This window comes from Leptidea sinapis, chromosome 24 (assembly GCF_905404315.1).
Source record: "Leptidea sinapis chromosome 24, ilLepSina1.1, whole genome shotgun sequence".
Classification (NCBI taxonomy): Eukaryota; Metazoa; Arthropoda; class Insecta; order Lepidoptera; family Pieridae; genus Leptidea; species Leptidea sinapis.
This window is the reverse complement of record NC_066288.1, coordinates 12,377,555-12,388,487: the sequence shown is the minus strand read 5'-3', so window position 1 is coordinate 12,388,487 and position 10,933 is coordinate 12,377,555.

Here is a 10,933-nt window from a genome sequence, read left to right as displayed (position 1 = left end):
TACCATGTGAAAAAAGTTTCACTCAAAAATCTCAAACCACGAAAAAGGCAGAAAAGCCAATTTATTTTCTCAAAACAGATTCCTTTTGAATTCTTTTTGATATCATTTCTAATATACTAGATACTACTACCGCTTCGGAAACAAATGGCGCTCTGAGAGAGAAGAAGGGGCGCAAGTAACTCTCCCAGCATTCTTTTTTTGCGCTCTTTTTAATAAAATATACAATATTGTACAGTCATTGATATTGCTATAAAATAATCATATTATAATATATAGATATTTGTTAACGTAGGTATATTAAATTTTCATAAATGTACTGACAATGAAGTCATAATATTTATTTCTTTAATTTTTTCTTTGAGAGACTGTCTATAACCAAGCTGATATATAGCACGAACAGCTCTCTTTTGCAGAGCAAACACTATATCAATGTCAGCTGCATGACCCCATAGTAAAATACCGTATGTCATTATGCTGTAAAAATAATTGAAGTACACTAATCTAGCGGCCGCAACATTCCTATACTCTCTAATCTCGTCTCAGTAGTGTCCACAAGTTCCAATCTCTGGTCATTTATAAGTTCGTTGGTGTGTACCTCCGCTGTGTTTTGTGCAATGAACCGTAAACACTTTGTGTTTTTCTGTTTAAGTGCAGATTTTTCGTCTCAAACCAACTCACTATCTTTGAGAGTGTATTGTTTAACTCGTCATCAATATCTGCACGTCGCTTCACTTTAAAAATAAGTGAAGTATCGTCAGCAAACAATACAATCTCATGGCCATCATCTACCACAAACGGTAAATCGTTAATATATACAAGAAATAAGAATGGACCGAGAATAGAACCCTGCGGAACACCTATTCCTACAGGTTTACCCGAAGACCGTTTGCCATTATTACATCGCTTATCTGAACTCTTTCGCATAAATATCATTTTAACACATTTAGGGCTGAATTTTTTACTCGAAGATGACTCCATAACTTTGTGTGTAGGCAATTCATAAGAAGTAAATAAGTATTTAGCCTAGTGTTTTCAAAATTTTTACTTGTGTAGTGATGAATTTAGGGATGAAAATTCGTATCTATGGAAGTCCAAACAACGTCACGCCTAACTCCGAATTCGGGTTTGATTATATTTGGTACAAAAATAGACTAGATCTTGGGAAAGGACATTAGCTACCATTTTTGTAGAAAAAAAACGTCATTAAGGGGATTCGTAATCATTTGTCATATCCTTGTTTTATTCTGAGACATAACTTTATACCAAAGTTTTTGTAAGGCCGTTATTGTTTATAATGCAATCGGCACCTGACTTAAAGCCTACTTAGAGCCGTTTAGTTACTTATTTATTAGTGTCTAATACATAATATGCACTCATAATAAGAAAATTAAAATGCGTGAAGGTAACTTATAACGGTAGCCGGTACTGTAAACGGTATCCCCGGGGAACTTGGGCCGAATTTTAATTTACAAACAATCTAGAGCACGATTTGTGATACATAAATAGTCTAGTTAAAATAATATAAGAAGGGAGGCTCTTTTCACAGGATGCCGGCTAGGTAATGGGTATCAACAACGGCGCTATTTTCTGCTGTGAATCAGTAATGTGTAAACATTAATGTGTTTCGGTCGGAATGGCGCCGTAGCTAGTGGAATTACTGGGCAAATAAGACTTAACATCTTATGTCTCAAGGTGACGAGTGCAATTGTAGTGCCGCTCAGAATTTTTGGATTTTTGAAGAATACTGAGCGGCACTGCTTTGTAATGGGCATGCCGTATCAACTATCATCAGCATCAGCGGTAACATTTAATTAAAGACGGTAATGTGACAAGATTATAGTATAGTATTTTTTCCTTTAAATAATTAGACATTGTTTTGTAGGAGAGCTCGAAAGATTATCATCATTGACAAATTATTTAAACACTAGTTGGTGCCCGTTATTTCGTCCGCGAAGATAAAGCGTTTTTAGAAATAATAGGCAAGTTTGGAATTGAAGATTATCTCACGTCCTATTCTAGTTCCGGTTCCCGTTTTCGCTCCCGTTCCCAACATATTATATGATTCTTATTTCGAGGAAGATTGCTATATCAAAATAAACCTACTATTTATATAGTTATACGAGTAGTTCATCGACGTGAATTTCAGTTTTTCACAATTCCCACGGGAATCATGGATTTTTCCGGGATAAAATGTAGCCTATATCTGTTCCCAAGCTCTAGTCTATTGCTGTATCAATTTCATCAAAATTGGTTCAGTAGCTCCGGCGTAAAAGCTTAGCAAAAAAACTTACATTCACATTTATAATATTAGGTAGGGATAAAAGCTGACTCGGCAAACGTTGTTTTGCCATATAAATTAAGTACTATGCGCCTGCCCATTGTAATGTCATATTATGTTATGAAATTTCATTAACTGAATTATTTGTTTTGCGAATATATTGATTTCTATGTCAAAAAATATAAGTTCCGGACAAGTAATCACAAACATATCATATACTAAGACTTTCTCCTAAGTACGCTGTATCATAAGGTATAAGTATTATTCTGATCGGTTCAGTATTTTCGCAGTATAACCGAACTAAAAAACCGGCTCTCCATTTATAGTATAGATGTTTGTTTCTTATACTTCAGTCGAATGTAGGTATCTCTGGTATCAATTTTAGACTCGAAAGTCTATGATTAATGACCAATACGCGACTGTCACTCGCTTCGATCGTGTAACAAATGTAAGGCACCAATTTTTTCCGTACTTTCTAACGAGCGGCCTTAAAGAAAATTAGTATAGCAGAATTTTTAACATTTACTATTATAATATATTCTTCACCCTGATGAGGGACCTCCGAATGGTACGAATCTGGAATATGGTGATCCGTGAGTAAAGCCGATTTCACATCGACGACATGAAAAGAATTCTTAAAAAATGGCTTGTGTGGTAAGGGTTACTATAACATAAACAGATTGGGAATGGAGTGACTGCTCTTAGCGCTACTTTATAATAAATGTTATAAATTAGTTAATAATTTAGTGAAAAAAAAAAATTTTATATTACTACATAAAATTAAAACTATCATTACGTGGAAGCGTACCAAGAATACTGGCAGCATTTCCGCGTTGGATAGTTAGGCTGATCCGTTCACCGAAATAGCTGCCTGCATTTGTATTAAAAAGTTTACGTTTGTTCCTGTGAATAATAGGCGAATGGAGAAATATAGAGGCAATGTGTCAGTTAAACTCTCAAATTTGGATTTATTCAAATAGAATATTTATCCCAATGAAATGTATGATATGTTATTTAAAATAATTAAAACAGAGTTTGCTTCTATATTTACTTCTAAGACAGTCAAATCAGGTGGTCTCCTGTCATTAAATGATTGGGCAACAGCTGGCATTCATAGGAGCAGACAAAGGCTATATGAACTATATACTCGTAGTCAGAGATCATTGTATAATCATGATGCATCTTTTCTCGAGTATGTTAAAAAATACTCTAAATTTTTTAAAAGTGTTTGTTGTATTGCAACCTCTATGCATATCAGACAAATAATTAAAAAGGCACCAAATAAAAATAAAGATGACTTGGAATGTTATCAACTGGGAATATGGAAGATTGGAAGACCGCAACATTGAATACAATCTATCAATAAACAATACAATAATTCAATCTCAGCAGGAAGTTGCTACTGCTTTTGAGAATTTTTTTTCTGAGATTCCAGTTTCTATCACAAATACTCTTGTCCCCTCCACCAGTGTTGCTGAGTCACTTTTTCTGGAAAATATTATAGAATGTCAACAAAGTTTCAATTTTAGTTTTGTTAGCCCTGGAGAAATAATTAAAACTTTCAAATCTCTAGACATGAAAAAAACTGCTGATATATGGGGCATTTCTATTAAAATAATATGTTCAATAATTGATGTCATAGCACCATATCTTGCAATAGTTTTTAATAATTGTATTAATCATGGCGTGTTTCCTGACCTTCTGAAACATAATAAAATTACTCCAATATTTAAGTCGGGATTCTCTTCTGACCCGAATAACTATGTCGGTTTTGCCGACCCTTAGTAAAATTTTTGAAAAAATATTTTTAAGCCAAATGCTTACCTACTTTAACTCTCATAAGTTACTTCATTTGAAACAATTTGGCTTTACTAGGGGACGTTCAACAACGGATGCAGGTGTTGAGCTTATCAAAACATTCAACGCTGGTCAGGAAGCTATGTCACTATGGCACAAAGGGAACTGCGCTCGATCTTCTAATTTCATATCTAAACAATAGAATTCAGAAGGTCAACGTGAATGGCAGGAAATCTCCAGGGACTCCTCTCAGTATAGGGGTACCACAAGGGTCTATTCTCGGACCGTTCCACTTCCTTATCTATATAAATGATCTTCCTAATCTTATAGAGAAAAAACATAAGGTAGTATTGTTTGTGGACGACACTTCACTGATTTTCAAAGTCAAAAGAAACCATGCTATGTATGACGAAGTGAACGATATTCTATCTGACATCGTGTAAGGTAGGCTTAGCGCTAATAACCTATTGTTAAATAGCAAGAAAACGAAATATATAAAATTTACCGTACCAAATGTCTAAAATGTCGATGCAAGTGTTTTGTTAAACGGAGAGGTGATGAAATCGGTGGAATCTGCTAAATTTCTTGGCATTACTCTGGATTCCAAATTACAATGGGGCCCCCTTATTGAACGATTGGCGAACAGACTTAGTTCTGCAGCATACGCGGTTAAAAAGATTAGACAATTAACTGACATAGATACAACGCGACTTGTATACTTTAGTTACTTCCATAGTATTATGTCCTATGGTATATTTCTGTGGGGCAGCGCTGCCAATATTGATACAATATTTGTGCTGCAGAAAAGGGCTATTCGCGCTATTTATAACCTAGGCCCTAAGGACTCATTGAGAGCAAAATTCAAAGAAATTAGCATCTTGACTGTTGCTGCTCAATATATTCTTGATAATGTAATGTATGTTCATAGGCACATAAGAGAATTTGCGAGAAACTTTCATAGCCATAATGTTAACACCAGGAACAGACATAAGCTTATAATGCCTACTACTCGGCTCAGTCGAGTTAGCAAGTCTTTTGTGGGGCGATGTATATGCTTTTACAACAGGATCCCAGAAAATGTTCAAAACAAACGTATTACGTTATTCAAAAGAATTGTTAAAAAACGTTTGTGTGATAAAGGTTACTATAACATAAATGACTGTCTTAATGATACCATAGATTGGGAATGGAGCAACCGCCCTCAGGCTATTAAATAATAAGTTTAATTGTAAAATGTTACTTTGTTAAATGTTATTTTAATTGTAAAACATATTTTTGATGAAAAAAGAAACCCCGCTGAGTTTGTTGCCCCCATTCTTCTCAGGCCTGAGGCATTCATATTGGAATGGATGGTAGTTTTTTTGACTTTCAATAAGTGATGTCTCATCCTATTTTGAATGAAAATATTTGAATTTGGATTTCCAGTAGTAGCCTTATTAAGGCGCGAAGATAGTACTTTGTACATTCTCCGCGCCTCAGGGCCGCACGGGCCAAGTTTCTCGACACCAAACGGCACAAAAATGTGTAACTCACTGACTGATATTTGCGACGCTTACTGTCTTATAAATTATATTGTTACTATACATATACGATATTACATTATTTTTATGATAAAAAAGCCCGCTGAGTTTCGTGAGCCCGTTCTTCTCAGGTCTGAGGTAAACTTTTTCGAATGGGTAGTTTTTGACTTTCAATAAGTGACATCATTCTGAATAAAAATATTTGATTAAATAAACAAAGTTAATGATGTCTCATGAAAATATTAATAACTTATTGAAAATCAGTTTAAAGGTTGCTGCAGAAGCATTTGTTTTGAAGGTCAAGGTAGTGAGCAAAGTGAGACTGTTCCATGTAACTTTATATTACATTAAGCTGGTGACTCGTTAACATGTTTTGAACATGCAATATTTCATGATGAATATAAAATACAATGTCGTGTATCTTGTTTTTCTTTGAGGTTCGAAGAAATTCGACACAATAGATCGTGTTTCTTAATATTTCTTCAAAACCAAAAGCTTTAATGAACCTTACAAAATAATTCTATAACCAGTTTAGACCGGTCAAACTGAACAGTTTCGCTGCAATATTGTGATACGTATTTTTATGAATATAAAACGTCAGCGTCTGAAAAATAAAGAATAAAATATAATAAAAATTAAATCATTTTTTAAAGAGAATAAGAATTGTCGAGACGATTTAGACGTTCATTTGATGGTAGGTATACACCCTACTCACTACAATGCAGTGATGGTCAAGATTGAAATTTACATTAGAAAAGGCTAATTCTTAGTTATTGGTATGTTGAATCGGCGAGTTAGGTTGGTGTCAATCCAAATTTCTATCTTTACAACTACTTATGCTGGATTTGGGTGAAGATATTTCGGCACTTTTCAACTTTTTCGTCAAAAATTTAAAATTAATGCAGTTTTTGACAAATAAATTTAACTACTTTTTAATAAAGTAAATTAAGTTGTGAAAATATAAATGTAACCTTACTTAGATAACCTTATCCATTTTCCCCGTAAATTGCCAACCTTAAGTATTGTTTTCTTTTATAGAAAAAGTGGTCAAACTAGCGTACGGGTCACCTGGTGTTAAGTGATCACCGCCGCGCACATTCTCTCGCAACACCAGAGGATTAACAGGAGCATTGCTGGCCTTTAAGGAAGATGTAAGCATTTTTGTTGAAGGCACCCATGTTGTATCGTCCCGGAAACACCGCACAAGGAAGCTCATTCCACAGCTTTGTGGTATGTGGAAGAAAATTCCTTGAAAACAGCACTGTGGTGGAGCGCCACAATACACACGACCATCCATTTCAGCAGGAAGACGTCCACTGCTGGACAAAGGCTTGCCCCAAAGATCTCCACGACAATTGGTCCGAGGCTGCCCAAATATTGGCAAAATCGTTCTCGTATGACAAAAAAACTAGACAATTTACTTACCAAATGACATGTACCTATGTTTGGCATAAATGCTTAACAGATTTTTTTTAAATCTTTCGACATCATCTTCAACAAGCGTAATGTCATTCATGGACTTTAAGATAAATTTGAATTGGCCTTGTTTAATGAAGGACTTCGAAAGGGAACCTTAGCAAAGTTTTAGCCAGCCTTTGAACTTCTCTACCAATGCCAACACATATGTACTTGTGGGTGGGGTATCATCTGGCACAGAAAACAAAAACAGATGTGGTGCTATTGGGGAATGTTACACATCAGCTGGTCCCAAAAAGTATTGTATACCGAGGTGGTCCTGTGCGTTGACAGAAACCGGGAACTGCCGCAGAATGCCAAACGAGGATAATTAGTATATCTGCGACATTTCTTATGTAATGAGAGGAAGTACTTTTTTTTTATGGAATAGAAAGACAAACGAGCATACGCCTGGTGTTAAGTGATCACCGCCGCCCACAATCTCTTGCAACACCAGAGGAATCACTGGAGCGTTGCGGGCCTTTAAGGAAGGTGTACGCTCTTTTTTTGAAGGTACCCATGCCGTATCGTCCCGGAAACAGCGCAGAAGGAAGTTCATTCCACAGCTTTGTAAGAAAGCTCCTTGAAAACAGCACTGTGGAGGACTGCAACACATCCAGATGGTGGGGATGATATCCTAACTTGTGGCGTGTCGTGCGAAGGTGGAATACGGCGGCAGGAATCAGGTTTAACAGCTCTTTGGAACACTCCCCATGATACATGCGGTAGAAGACACACAGTGAAGCGACATCTCTACGCAATGCCAAGTGATCCAACCGTTCACAGACCACTGGGTCCCCGACAATTCGAGCAGCTCTACGTTGCACGCGGTCAAACGGATCAAACTGATATTGGGGTGCACGAGACCAGAGATGACAGCAATACTCTATATGTGGCGCTAGCGCTAGAATGTGGGCCTGCTTGAAGTATTGCCGTGCTCTGTTAATGACGCCCAGTTTCTTCGAAGCCAATTTGGCTTTGCCCTCCAGATGGCCACGAAATTGGCAATCGCTCAAGATTTCGAGACCTAGTGTTCCGATACTAGGCGAGGCTTTAAGGGAAGTGTTGTCGAAGAGCGGTGATACGACAAATGGGTTTTTTTTGTGGTAAACGCGCAAATTTGTGTCTTCTGGGGGTTAAACTGGACAAGGTTGAATTTGCCCCATTCCGCGACCTTCTCAAGAGAGAACGCGATAGAAGACACAAGTTTCTCCCGGCACTGGTCGACGATTTCCCGAGAGAGACCTGCATGGCCCGTGTATACGGCATCACCTGTGCTGTCGTCTGCATAGCAACGTATGTTGGAGGTGTCCGATATATCATGGATATGCAGAAGAAAAAGCGTGGGAGATAGCAAACAGCCTTGGGGCACTCCAGCATTCACGGGCTTCGGGTATGAGCAATATCCGTCGACAACGACCTGTATGCTGCGCCCAGTGATGAATCTGGAGGTCCACTTGCACAAGCTCTCGGGAAGCCCAAATGATGGAAGTTTTGAGAGGAGCGCCTTGTGTCATACACGATCAAAGGCCTTCGCTATATCCAGGGTAACTGCCAGGCCTTCCTCCTTGCTTTCAATAGCCGCCGCCCATCTTTGTGTTAGGTATACCAGAAGATCACCTGCCGACCGACCGTGGCGAAAGCCGTACTGTCGGTCGTTGATCAACTGGTGACCCTCTAGGTATACCAAGAGCTGGCGGTTGATTATGCTCTACATGATTTTGGAGAGTAGGGAGGTAATAGCAATAGGCCTGTAGTTTGCCGGATACGAGCTGTCTCCTTTTACAACATCTGATGATGGGAAAAATTTGTGGCATGTGAAGCGCTGGACGTCTCGAAATCATGTCTGTGAAACATCCGGGAATGAACAAATACCAATAAAGTGGTAAACTTTTTACGCATGGCACATAACAGGACTAAATTCCCTCAGCTAACAGTTAACATGTAAGTACGGGTTGTGAAGTTAGAATTGCACTTTTTAGCCTTTCCTCAACTTGACATGACAACCTAACCGGCAGCGTATGATAGATGACGTAGGTATCATAACCCACCACCAAGTGATTCTTTTGCTCGTCTGTTGATGACTGACATAACATATTATATACTAGTAGTCGCCGAGACGTCATAATTCAACCATAACTCATTAAATTTTTAAATTATGAATATCTCTCCTCTAAAATCCTCTATATTGTGTGTCATTCAATCAGTAGTGTGTGTTGACAAAAAAAGAAAACTGAGGTCACAAACATAGCCCAAATGCTGCGAAACTAAAGTGGCAGTGAACAGGGCAGATAGCTAGATAGACGGACAGATGGCCGGTGGGGCAGTAAAGTCCTCGAATGGCGACCACGTACCGGAAGACGTAGTGTTGGTAGGCCCCCCACAAGATGGACCCACGATCTGGCCAAGATCGTAGGAATACGTTGTATGAGGGCAGCGCAGGACCGATTGTCGTGGAGATCTTTGGGGGAGGCCTTTGTCCAGCAGTGGACGTCTTCCAGCTGATGATGATGATAAGGCATTTTATATAAAAAATTAAAGCTTTAAGTATATACTTCTCCTCCAAATAAACTTTAGCTGTGTTAAATTTCAAGTTCATCCGTTTGTGTTATTTCTTGAAAAAGGGGTACTAAGTACTATTTTATTTATATTTGAGTTTCACAAAATTTACATTGCGACAAAACAATCCTTGATAGATGCAACTCATGCATAATATATCAGTATCAGACCAGTTGAAACTCTACCAAATTCTAGATTCAATACAGGGAAGAAGGCTCTATGTCTAGGTATATAAAGATGGATATTGTTTGGGGTTTATCGAATTATCTGTACACGACTTCTTTTGTATTGCATAGATGCCACCATTGTTGAAGAACAATGCATATGAACACCCACGAACACTTTCTGCGAGCTAAGTGATTGCCTGACCTTGTGAACTTCAGATTGTGACTAATATTCTTGATTTGCGTAACTCGTACTATTATAAGAAGAAGTAACGGTAAGAGATTGCATGACTAGACTTCCACATGTATACAATATAATCATAATCGTAAAGACTCCAATGGGAGGCTCCTTTGCACAGGATGCCGGCTAGATTGTGGGTACCACAACTGCGCCTATTTCTGCCATGAAGCAGTATTATGTAAGCATTATTGTGTTTCGGTCTGAAAGGCGCTGTAGCTAGTGAAATTACTTGGTAAATGAGATTGGACATCTTATGTCTCAAGGTAACGAGATCAGTTGCAGTACCACTCAGAATTTTAGGGTCTTGCAATAATCGGCACTGCATTGTAATGGGCAGGGAGTATCATTTACGAACATCTGAACGTCCTGCTCGTCTCGTCCCTTATTTTCATAAAAAGTAACAGTATAGCAGTACAGTCGATGCTTAGTTTGAAGATATATAATTTGTATCAAAATAAAATGTACAGCACAATTAAAACAAGGCCCGGAAACACCAAATGCAAGCAGTTACTATCTTTTGTTTGTTTACAGTTACCTATCATGAAATCGCTCCAGTTAATTCTTCTTCAACAATGTCTAGACATCATTATTATATTAGTCAAATCTATGTCAGCTTGGTCATTGCTCCTGAACACTGACAGAATACAAAGAACGAGCTCTATGTATTCGGCGCGTGCGCAGGCTTTTGAGTCGTTGTCAATGTTGTCTTCTATTGGCACATTGTATACGAGTATCTTGTGTGTATTTTTAACCGACTTCGAAAGGAGGAGTTCAATTCAATTGGTATTTTTTTATATATGTACATATTACGATGAGAATTATGATTCGAGTTTCGTGATTCTTATCCAGTTTGATGCGGAATGTTTGCCATTTGTTTTGACATAGTTTGGCCCATTATTCAACGGAATTTCACTCGTTT